The sequence below is a fragment of the Euphorbia lathyris genome, chromosome 4 (assembly GCF_963576675.1).
Source record: "Euphorbia lathyris chromosome 4, ddEupLath1.1, whole genome shotgun sequence".
Classification (NCBI taxonomy): domain Eukaryota; kingdom Viridiplantae; phylum Streptophyta; class Magnoliopsida; order Malpighiales; family Euphorbiaceae; genus Euphorbia; species Euphorbia lathyris.
The window spans coordinates 38011079-38023574 of NC_088913.1; the positions used below are offsets into that span (position 1 = coordinate 38011079).

Consider the following 12496-nt stretch of genomic DNA (forward strand, 5'->3'; position numbering starts at 1 on the left):
TCCTGTTAAATTGTTTCCTTAATGATATGTCTGAAATTTACCTATTTTCATATGCATTTTTACGTTCATATTCATACATTTAGCTCACTTTATTAAATGTTTTGGAAAGATTTCACTTGTTTGTTTATGATTTGAACAGAAACAAGTTAAACACGGATGAAAATTCACATTTAAAGAATAACGGCATAAAACGAGCAAAAGATATGCAAAGGAGCAAAAGAAAATAATACAAGAAAAGTACCTGTCACGATCGCGACAGACATTTTTCCTGCAAACCGAACAAGTTTTAGAGTAGTTATATTACATTGCTTGCATTTTAGAATTTCTCCCAAACTTAAGACCAAAATGAATTTGAGAATTGCTCACCTACGGATGCAAGTGGGGCAGGGATTCCCCGTTCCCGTCGGTGACCTGCCTCGGCGGGGATGGAGAATCACCAATAAGAATCCCCATGGGACGGGGACGGGGATAATTTTATCACTCGTGACGAGAATGGGGAATGGTATCCCCGACCCCGCTCCGTTAATCCTCGATGGGGAATCCCTGACGAATCCCCAATTATTCCTCATTATAATTAAAATTATACATTAAATATTATAATTTATAACATTTAGCTTAAATTAAACAGACTTATTTTCAAATAAAAAATTAAATGGGATAAATAACCAAGGAATAAATGGATATTTTTCCTAACCTAAACTAAACTAAAAGCATAGCATCTCTGCCATTCTTTCGTACAAAACCTAGAATTAGAAAGGAGACAGAGAAAAGAAATATATACTTATTTTTTAAAAATATAAATGGGGATTCCCCGCTGGGACTGGGATGTGGAATAGGGAAAATGTATCTTTAAACGGTGATGGGGGACAAATCTGTCCCCGTCAAACTCGCGAGGATGGGGACGGAGAATCCCCGACTAGTCAGGGATGGGGATGGGAAATGCATTCCCCGCCCCGTCCCACCCCGTTTGCATCCCTATGCTCACCACCTTCATTAATGTCATACATTGGATCATCAAAATTAAAAGACAAGAAATATAAACATTATGAACACATTTTGTGATAAACAAAATGATTCATCAGCAGGACAAACTTATTATTGAATCTTGTAACATAATTGCAAATGCTAATTTATATTGAAACATAATGTATGAGGAAAGGAACCACCAACAAAAATAGAAAAATACAACTCTAATCTAAAGAATAAATAAACAGCCTTCTTTTAACTGGCTTTAAATGGACAAAAGGATGATAAATTAAACCAAATAAAAACTTAATCTTGAGCTCCCTTTATGACCAACTGAATTTTCTATTTCCTTCTTTACATAATATTACTCTTCTGATTGCATCCGTTGAGCGACAGATTCCTAGTCAGATCAATGATAGAAGAGGGACTAATTATTTTCTCAGTTCCCGACTCATCTTCATCGTCTCCGACTTTATTGTTATTCTACACCAAGAAATAAAATGAAGTATCATGGTCTGTTCCTACCATAAAGACTAATCAAGTCCAGAAAAGGGGAAACTTACAGCAAAATCAACATTTGTATGTTCCATTCTAAGAGTTGCAGGCTTATTAAAGCTCTTCTTAGCATGAAAAGCCTTCTCTCGATTCTCATAGAAATTGAAGTCATCTACTAACGATGATTTAGCTGAATAATTCTTGAAAATTTTCAGCAATTCCAAACCTTGCTTCAGTGGTATCTGAAAGTTATTACACCAACACATCAAATTCAGTAATGTTGAAGAGGCAAGGGATGGGGAATAATGAATCTCGCATCATGTTTTCATTCATTGTTAACTTGGCAGACTTTCAAAATAATAATACCAACAGAATGTTTTCAACTCTTAAATGTTTCCAGCTACGCCCATATTTTCTTAAAAGAAGACAGTAAACAGACGATAATACACTTCTCAAGGACCAGAGAGGCTTCCACGGAAGAAGGTTAGTATAAAATTGAAAATAGAATTTCAAAAGAATGAAATAGAAGATGGATACCTCTTGTGTGTCCCTGCTGAAAGTTACAGGCTTCCTTTCATTATTTTCTAAAATAATATGTCGCAGCTGATTGTTAGGAATATCCTTTATGACATGCCATTTAACTGGAAAGAAACCATTCCATTTGTCAAGTTGCCAAAAGTCCATGTCTTTATCAAAATCCACCTGCCCAACCATTTCAGCTATCCCAACAAACTGTCCACTTCCATTAACCTGGAATTACGATCAAAACGAGACAAGAGTGGGTGAATCATGAGATTGTCTCAGAGCATACAACCTGCAATAGACTAAAGAAGAGATGCTATTCAACTCACAGAAAAAAAGAGGAAAATTGGACATTTTGTGCCAGATTCAGTTGACTTTTGTCCTGCATCACGGAACGCTGCATCTAGCTTTTTATTTCCATTTGGGGTACTAGCCCATACATTATACTTTATGCTCTTATGAATGTCATCTTCATTGTAAGATTTGATAACATAGAACATGGCATTTGTATACACAGTTTCAAAATCTGGTTGATTATACTGATCCCTTCTTACTGTAGTTCCCAAATCTTCCTTGACAGGTGATTCCAAGGGTGCAATTTTGCTAGATGCCCTTGGACCGCAAGTTAATTCAGTCGAGGTCTCCAGATCACTGTTCCTAGGGAATTTGTCTCTTGATATATTTCTATCGTTCCCATTCCAAATTCTTCCATTTTGTCTATAGTTCATAGGAACATTCTGTGAGAATGAACCTTGTTTATGGGAAGAATATGAAGAAAAATTTCTATCATTATTGTATCCCTTCATGAGGCCAGCCGAGAAATCAGAACCAGCCAAAGTTGATACCTGCGACACAAAATGTTTATATCAGCAAACGATTCAGAGCTTGAGTAAGAATTGATCACCGAATCGTACAACAAACTTCCAGAGTTGATCCTTTTGGAACACCTACAAATATAAAAAGTAAGACCTAAACCGACCCTACAACTACTCCAGGCACGTCAAAAAAAGAAGCTGGGCCAGTATTCTGAGCGATTCATTAATCTTCGATATTTTTGGTACATAAATTTCACGAAATTTTTTTTTGAAAGGGAAGAATTGTAACGATCCGCAAAATAATTAATGTAGATATTAATACATGCATGCATCATAATCATTTTAGTATAGAAATAATAATAAAATAAATAATAATTTAATTCCAGAAGATAAAGATAATTATATTATTTATTTATTTAAAAAAAAAATGTAACAAGTGTATTTATGGTATAGTGTTTTAAGAATTTGAGAGGTTACCTAAGAATTCAATTATTATTAGTAGTAAGATTCTTAAAAAAGAAAAAAAAAATTATTAGTAGTAAGAGTTTTAAATTCCTATTTACTCCGAACCCTGCTTAAAACCACTATATATATATATATATATATATATATATATATATATATAAAAGAATTGAAGACGATAGAACTCTTTCTCTCACTTGAGCCATCACTTTTTATCTTCAATTCTTCAAGCAATTTAAATCTTATTAAAACAAAAATCCTTAGGACACAATAATCAATCAGAAGATAGACTAGCTGATTAGAGTTGATTGACTCTTCTCCAACATCCTCCAAGCTAGCAAGGGCGTTATTAGATATTATCCTAACATTTGATCAGAATACACTATATCAAATTCATATCCACTTACTCAGTCCCCTAGTCCTTAAAAGCATCTCCAATAGAATGCCCTCTTTGAGAGTTGCCAAAGTCATTGCCACATCATATAATAAAGTTTTAATTATAACATTTTAAATTGAAACTATTTAAATTCCTAACGGACAGAATTAATGCAACGATGATCTACATATTGGTCTCCGCCGCTAGATGGTGGTTGAAATGCTGATTGCAAGTCCAACTAATCAGCTAACTCGTTTAGCCTATATTCTGATTGAGTCCTAAGGATTTTTGTTTTTAATAAGATTGCAAATAAAAAGTGGCGGCTCAAATAAGTCTTAACATTGTAAATGTCCTGCAGATATGTATATACCTTGTTTGAAGGTCTGACTGGTTGTGTTGATTTCCAAGATTTCACACCATTGTTACCATTAGGTTTCGTTGAGCTGAAACTATTTGACTTAGCAAAAGTGTAGCCTGAACCATATTTTCCATTTTCAGAACCAATATTTTCATTTGAGACATCTCCGACATATGTGGAATCCCATGAATAACAAGGCACAGCTTCTGACCCATAGGAAACTGGATGCTGAATGTATCCAGAAGAATAATATGGCTGTTGACCAACACTCTGCCCATCAATGCCAACTACTGACCCAGCCGAATATGTGTTATAGCCAGGTAAATAATACAATACTGATCCATTGTCTGGTTGCATTCCCTGAAATGGTCAACCAATAAAAAGAACTTTTATATTACATACCAATGAGAAGCAGATGTATAAATGCATGTAGTTAGTTAATCACATAAGAAAAACTGATCACTTAACAGAACTACGCGTATTTTTGCCAACTTTTCTAGCCAACATATTTCTTAGTAAATGTTAAACACATACCATATGAGGCCCATCCACTTGAAAGTAACCATGATCATCCACTTGTGTGAAGGAACCATTATATCCTGCAGCACAGAATGCCTTTCAAAAACTAACAAAACAACATTTTTCAAATTGTAAATTCAGAGATGCAGATGAAATAACGAGAATCGAGAAATTGCAAAATATTATAATATTCCTATGGAATGTATTTGAGATCTTATGAGCATCAAGCACAGTGATGAAGTCTGGAGAAATCAAAGAGATCCAACTTATGCCATTTCACTGCAGCAACTTTTATCACATTAGGACTACTTCTTTACATTCAGTCAATTATATTTGCGATCAAGTTCCCACCACTAGCAAAAAAAATCACCAGCATGTCAACATCTCATCTACACGCCCCATTAGCTTAATCCCACATAACCAGTCCACCATATCAACATCTCGTCTACCCTAGCAATCAGCATTTCAACCACCATCTAGTTTTAGAAGCCAATTAACTCTAAGGTAAGCACAAAAGATCTTCCTTAATCAAAAAGTCAAAGTACTTCAATTCTAAGAAGCATTATAGCTCTCCCTAACAATCCACGAGCCATATAAAGCATTCCATGGACGATGGTGGACAATATTCTCACCAGGTTCTACCAATAGCCCTCCACTGAGTAGATAAAGTCCCAAAAGCAATACAGCATAAAAATCAACATAACTACCCATCTGAAAGAAACTTAGTCTAGAGTGGAAACCAAAAATCTTTTTTTTTCATACAAATTAATTTTATGTCTTGGAGGCTGAGACAAACTCAATCTGACAAGTAATCGTATCTCTATCTTGCAGTAGAAGTTCTGTTTAAGTTACTGGACATGAAGACATGCCAAGTGAATGATTTTTTTTTTGTTCTTTAACTACTCTAAGAAAGATAAATCGAAAACCAATAAATAACAAACCTCATTGTACAGATACAGAGCATTAATTGCAACAGCGCAACCTGAATTTTCCCTTTTTTTCATGTAATTGTAATCCCAGCCTAAAAGCTAAAACATGGCAGTTATAAAAGTCAACTCCCGTCAATAAAATGAAGACTAACTTTAGTACACTATTCAACTTCCAGAAGAACTTTTGTTTGTGAACTTGAAGAAGGTTTAAGTTAATCCAACTAAGCCTTAACCTTAAACGAAGATCAAGTACATGATTTAATTTCCAGCATTGGGTTAACTGCCTCAATAGACTAATAAGCTTGCATATGCCCAAGAGATTGTATACAAGAGCATGTAACTGCCTCAATACCTCACCTGGGTAATAGTAACTGTAACTGCTAGTAGGTGGGTTGTTAATACCGTGCTCTCCAGCTAACGCTTGATCAGCCCCTCCCTTGATGCTAGTACCATTTCCCTCACTTTTGGGATTAAGTTTAGCACGCCCAGATGAGGTTGAGTAAGATGGTTTTCTTTCTTTTGCAGAAGCCTGAAAACCAAAATGTTCCAAAAAAATTGAGATGATCATATAGTAACAAGTTACAAGCTTTAAGAGAGAGCCTTATTGCCATCATAATCCTCTCACAAATACAAGAACAAATTTGTGTAATGTGTGTGACTAGAGATATACAAAGCCGTAAAGTTGTGATCGAGAGAATTTTGATCAACCACTGACTTTCTTTAAGATGTAAAGAATATTAGCGACACATGTATTTCAACCCCTGGACCTATGTTATAAACAGAAAGAGTAAACTTCCCAGATTCTTACTAAAACCCTTATTAATCCAATAAAAATCATACACTAACTCACAAACTGGAAGTTGCCACTGCAAAATGATCAGAAATTCAAAGCAATAAATCTAATGCCACTTAACCAAGAAAAGATTGCGTGACGACGAAAAACAAGAGCAAGATAGATAAAATAACATACCGCATCATGCTCAACCAGTTCACTGATCAGCTCTGACTTTAATCCTGTAAGAACAGGCTCAGCTGCATTACAAAGTCAAGGAAAATCCTTGTTCAAGCTCATCAAAGACAATCATGATTTGAAAAAAAAAGCACAAAGTACACAATTGTATCAAATACGTAAACACTTGCAAGGACTAGGGCTGTAAATGAGCAAAGTAGGCTCGATAAAAGCTCGACCATTTTCAATTCAACTTATAAACGAGCCAAGTTTGAGCACGTTGAAACTCGGCTCCAAAGCTCACAAGCAGACTCAGTTTAAATTCATGAACAAGCTCATGAACAAACTCAATTATAAAATTCATGAAAAAGCTAGTGTAAACAAGTTTGGTTCTTTCTATAAAGAGTGAAATGTAAAAACTATCTAGTTGTGTGAAACTTTTTTTTTAAAATTTTCAAAACTATATAGTTTTGTGTTAAAAAGAATTCAAATGAACATAATTAATGAGATACTCAACCAAAAGCTCATGAACAAAATTAATGAAATGCTCGCCATCAAATGAACATATTGTACTCAAGCTCATCAAATTTCTAACGAGGATGAGTAGACAAAAGCTCTGTTCTACAGGTACAACACAATGGCATTGAGTTTGAGTTGTCAATTATTGATGCACTCAATACATAAATCCAACCAAAAGCAAATACAAAATATCATACTTTTTTTTTATTCTTATATCAAGGCCTAGCCGACCCCACTAACCCTTTTGATCTATAGATTCTATACTGCAATTTTTCTGTATATACAGGATACATGAAAAGCAGATATAAAGAACATAGAAATCGCCTAAACAAAAGTTGACACATAAAAACGGCAAAAAAGGAAAAGCTGCAAGCATCAAGCATAACACGCACACGAAGTCCAATTAAGAAGCAAAGTCTAAATAAGAGAGGATACGTTTCTCGAGCTTAGCTCCAGTAGTGACCATTCTCGATCGAAGATGAATAAGAGCCCAAGTTACAGCCTACAAACAGAGAAGGAGAAAAGAGAGAAAACAGAAAAGATGAGAATAGAGAAAAAGGGTTTAGTCAGTCAAAGACAAAGCACCAGTCTTTTTTTTATAAGAGCAAAGTCCTAACACAAGACAACCACTTCAGATTTTTTTCTCTTTCTAATAAAACTTAAGCCTTAAGACATCTCCTGTTACTGATCCTTCCTTCATAGTAACAGAATCAAACGGTATTATATAAATAATAAAATCCATAATACAATTTGGAAAAAAAACAACGCGGGTTGCACGCTATTCACAAAGCGCACGTTAGCAAACCTACTCGAATATAGGAAGAGATTCCGATTCCACCCCCTCCAACTCCTATTATTTAATGAAAAGGAAAGCATAAGATTCTACTTTCTTATCTTCTGAAAGTGATTTCTTCGTCCTTTTAGATTAAAATCAAAAGAATATTAAGAAGTTCTCAAACCATAAAAATAAATAAAAACAATAATTTATTAAATGAAGATATTTTCATTAATAATCGGAGCTCCATCATATATCTTACTTATAGCACACAAACACGATTTTTCTTATGCTTTCAAACAACAAAAGAAAGTCAGCTGATTTGCTAAGAAATTGCAAGAAAAATGAAAATTGAAAACATAAAATTCAATTTACGAAATGGAAAACTAAGAAAACGAAATCAATAACTTGAACCACGGATAAAGAAGAATTTGTCTTTAGTATATCATATTTAAAGTTTTGCTTGCGCAGTACGCATATATATGTAAATAGTGACAGAGAGTAAAACGTAGAAGAAATAGAAATAAGAAACGGACATAAAAGCGACGGATCGAGGACAAACCTAAGCCAAGAGAGCCGATCTGAGTTGACCGGAAAACCAGTTGAGCAGTATAAGCGGTTTTCCAAATAGGGAAAGCAGTGAAGGGACTGGGTGTGAGGTAAAGAGTATAGAAGAAGAAGAAGAAAGAGAAGGGGAAAATGGACTAATAATGGAAATATCGGATGGTAGAGATTAGTTTAAATGGTGGTAGATGACCGTTGGATGTAGGGGTTGTGGCTTTTAATTTTAAGAGGGAATTAAGCAAAGCGCTTTCTGTTTTTTTACTTTTTGAAAGTTGGACCCTTACTTATGTCCTATTGCTTATCCTTTTCTTTTTCTTTTCCTTTTTTTAAAAAACAGTAATAAATGAAATTTATTAGCCCTAATATATTTGTTGACCCATGTAATTTGCTACAAAAATTCACTTTTGACAAATTTCAAATGATTCATTATTCACCTTCAATTTAATTTAATAATTTCTATTTTTATTTAATTATATTCAATAATTTTTTATTTTTATCCCATTGCATTCAATAACTCAAAAATTTCACCCTAACTCTTAAAAATTTATAATTATTTATCTATTTAATATTTTTTACACGTGGTGGAGTGCGTCTCCTACTTTCTGCATTCAACAAATTTTATTAAAAAATATGATATTATTGAATATAATTAGACAAAAACATAAAGATATTTAAAACTTTTAAATGTTAATAGTGCAGTTGAAGTTTCTATCGTTTAGGCTCGCCCATGTCCCTCGCCAGGCAAACCAGGTTGCTGATAGTTTAGCAAAAAGGTCTTTCTTGTTTACAGAAATGGGATCATGCCCCTCTATTTATCCGAAACACAGTAATTGCCGATATTTCACGCTAAGTTTAATACAATTGATTTGATTTCAAAAAAAATAGTGCAATTGAAGTTTTAGATCCAATGCAAAGAGTAACATTTACATTAGGTCAATTTATTAGCTTTCAGATGTTTATTCTTTTAAGTTTTAACATGATAAATAAGACTCTTCAAAAAAAAAAAACATGATAAATAAGAATATCATAAGGTTGATGTGCCTAAAAATCGCATATAGATATTTCTAGGTGTATCAATTTCTAAAGTTATCATCAAACGAGCATAGTTCAGTTGGTACATCTCTACAATTAGAGATGGGAGATTGTGGATTCGAACACATACTTTCTTATTAAAAAAAACCATGAAAAAAAATTCTAGAATTATTATTTTTAATGGTTAGTTAAAAAAATAATTTATATGGATTTCACGTGTCATAAAATTATATATATTATTTTTATTTCATAAACAATTTTTAATTTTAAAATAATTAATTGAATAAAACAATGAAACTTTTATTTTCATCAATAATATATGTAAAAAATACATATATATTGTTTTGGAAAAAATACAAAAATAAACATTGTGGTTACACCTGTTTTTGATCGCAGCCCTATAGTTTAAAAATTTACAAAATTGTGCTTTGAGGTTCATTCCATTAGCAAGCACGTATCAAATTGACTAACAGTGTTAAAAGTCAAAAGGAAAAGAGTTAATTTGGTCCTTATATTTATTTATTTTATAAATTAACCTTTTATTATATAATTATCATAAACAAATCCCAAAATTAAAAATAAAAATCAAATACACTTTCTTCTCCATCTCTTTCTAATTTCTTATTTTTCTTTCTCTTTCTCTCTCTTATTATTTTTCTTATTCTTTCTCTCTTTTCTCTCTCATAAATCACAAGCTGCATAAGAAAGAGAAATTAACTTCACTATAAACTTAGCAAGCCATACTAAAAAAGTAATTAAAGAAATAAAAACACCTCATCACCATATATCATATCATATTGTAATAACAACAGCTTCAATGTTACGTTAGCACAAACCAGATTTTAGCAGCTTTAATGCTGCGTTAGCACAAACTAGATTAGCAGTTGACATCAATAACCGTCGAACAACCACTGTTCTTGTTGTTGCCAACAGTAAATTATCGGCTCTTTCAGGAAAATCAACCGAAATGATAAGAAAGATATTCAGTGTCCATGTCATTTTGGATTAAGTTTATAGTGGATTAAGTGAGTTTCTCTATTCTCATTATTTACTTAAAAACTCAAGTTTGTGCTGTTAATTCTGCTAAATAAACAGTTTGTCTCTGTATCTTGTGATTTATGAGAGAGAAAGAAGAAGAAAAATAAGAAGAGAGAGAAAGAAGAAGAAAAATAAGAAATTAGAGAGAGATGGAAAAGTATGTGTATTTGATTTTTATTTTTAATTTTTGGGGTTGTTTATGATAATTAGATGATAAGGAGGGTTAATTTATAAAATAAATAAATATAAGGACCAAATTGACTCTTTTCCTTTTGACTTTTAACACCATTAGTCAATTTGGTATGTGTTTGCTAACGGAATGAACCTCAATGTACCGTTTTGTAAATTTTTAAACCACATGACTACGATCGAAAACATGTGTAATCACAAGGTTTATTTTTTTACTTTCCCCTATTGTTTTTTTAATATATATAGTCTGATTTCTTGGTTTGAAACTCGTCAGACACTCTTTAAGTGGATTATCTCACAAGTAAAGCTTTCTACATATGTTAGGACTCAAACTTGAGATCTGGTTTAAGTCACTTGAAGCCATTAACCAGTCAAGTCAACCTTAATTGGTAAACCGATCCGAACTTTCATAGCATAGTCTTTCCCTTCATATATTTATTAAATATAGAATATATTATCTCTAATTAAGAGAATAATAGAGACCATTTGATCAATCGACCTGATAACATATATTGTTGAAAGAACGATAAAACATAATTTATAAATATTAAATATAATTTACAAGATCTCTGTAGATATAAAAGGCCTACGGGTGAACTTCTTTTCCCAAAAACTCGTTGATCAAAATGAATTATTCTTTTGGTCTCTCTTCGCCTCCATTCCAAAACTGAACCACATCACAGGGCCTATTTGCTTCGTGCGTGGGAAAGCAATGAAGTTAAGTTCATGGATCCTACTAAATCAATGTATTTGATCTTAATCCTTTTTCACCATCTTATTATGTTTTAAGACTCAAATTAATTCTATAATTTGGAAGCTTTTTTTTAAGGTTTATAATTTGGAAGCTTAGTTAGTTCAATAGTCAACAATATTATTTAAATAGATATATCAGCTATTAATATGAAGTGGACCTTTAACTATTAACTCGAGCTTTTAGTTTAATCGGTTCCATAACAAGATAAACATAAATAAAAACATTTTTTAATGTTAATTTCAAATCAAACCAAGTTTCTTGTCCTGCTTACAAATTAATATAAGAAATGGCAAATAATTTTCATTATTCAAGCCCTTATAGCTCAGTGGTAGAGCGTCAGTCTTGTAAACTGAAGGTCCGTAGTTTGATCCTGCGTGAGGGCATTAAAAATATGAGTTATAGTTAATATACTATAAATAAAAAAATCTAATTTTTTAAATATCTTTAGGTTGATATTTTCCTTGCATGTAAATTTGTAATAATACACCCTTCATTTTATGAGAAATTATGCTCACCTTTTTAAGTAAATTCTATTTATTTTTATTTTTTTGAAATAGAAGTCCATTAATGTGTCAAAAGAGGGCAAAAGTTCAACATTACAATGGAAATAAAACTCGGCAATCTATAAGTAACAGCGGGACAAGTAAGGTTTCGCGCAGATTGCACAAACGAATGAGCTTGTTCTCTTTATTTTTATTTTTTTGAAATAGAAGTCCATTAATGTGCCAAAAGAGGGCAAAAGTTCAACATTACAGTGGAAATAAAACTCGGCAATCTATAAGTAACAGCGGGACAAGTAAGGTTTCGCGCAGATTGCACAAACGAATGAGCTTGCTCATTGCCTTGTCGTCTAGTTAATATACTATAAATAAAAAAATTCTAATTTTTTAAATATCTTTAGGTTAATATCTTCCTTGCATGTAAATTTGTAATACTACACCCTTCATTTTATGAGAAATTATGCTCACCTTTTTAGGTAAATTCTCTTTTTTTTTTTTTTTTGAAATAGAAGTCCATTAATGTGCCACAAGTGGGCAAAATTTCAACATTATAGTGGAAATAAAACTCGGCAATCTATAAGTAACAGCGGGACAAGTAAGGTTTCGCGCAGATTGCACAAACGAATGAGCTTGCTCATTGCCTTGTCGTCTGATGAATTCCATGGAGAAAGTGGGATGAGTTTGTAAGATTTCTTGACAGCGTATGATTATGCTCCCGAACTCAAAAACATCCT

General features: G+C 32.8%; 1 non-coding gene and 1 pseudogene across 1 annotated transcript; one reads left to right on the forward strand and one right to left on the reverse strand.

Annotated features, from left to right (window-relative positions):
- Positions 1 to 1113: 1113 nt before the first annotated feature.
- Positions 1114 to 7601, reverse strand: LOC136226049 (YTH domain-containing protein ECT1-like; annotated as a pseudogene).
- Positions 7602 to 11573: 3972 nt separating this feature from the next.
- Positions 11574 to 11645, forward strand: TRNAT-UGU (transfer RNA threonine (anticodon UGU)). Its single transcript has one exon. It is a non-coding gene; the product is annotated as a tRNA-Thr (tRNA).
- The last annotated feature ends 851 nt before the right edge of the window (positions 11646 to 12496 follow it).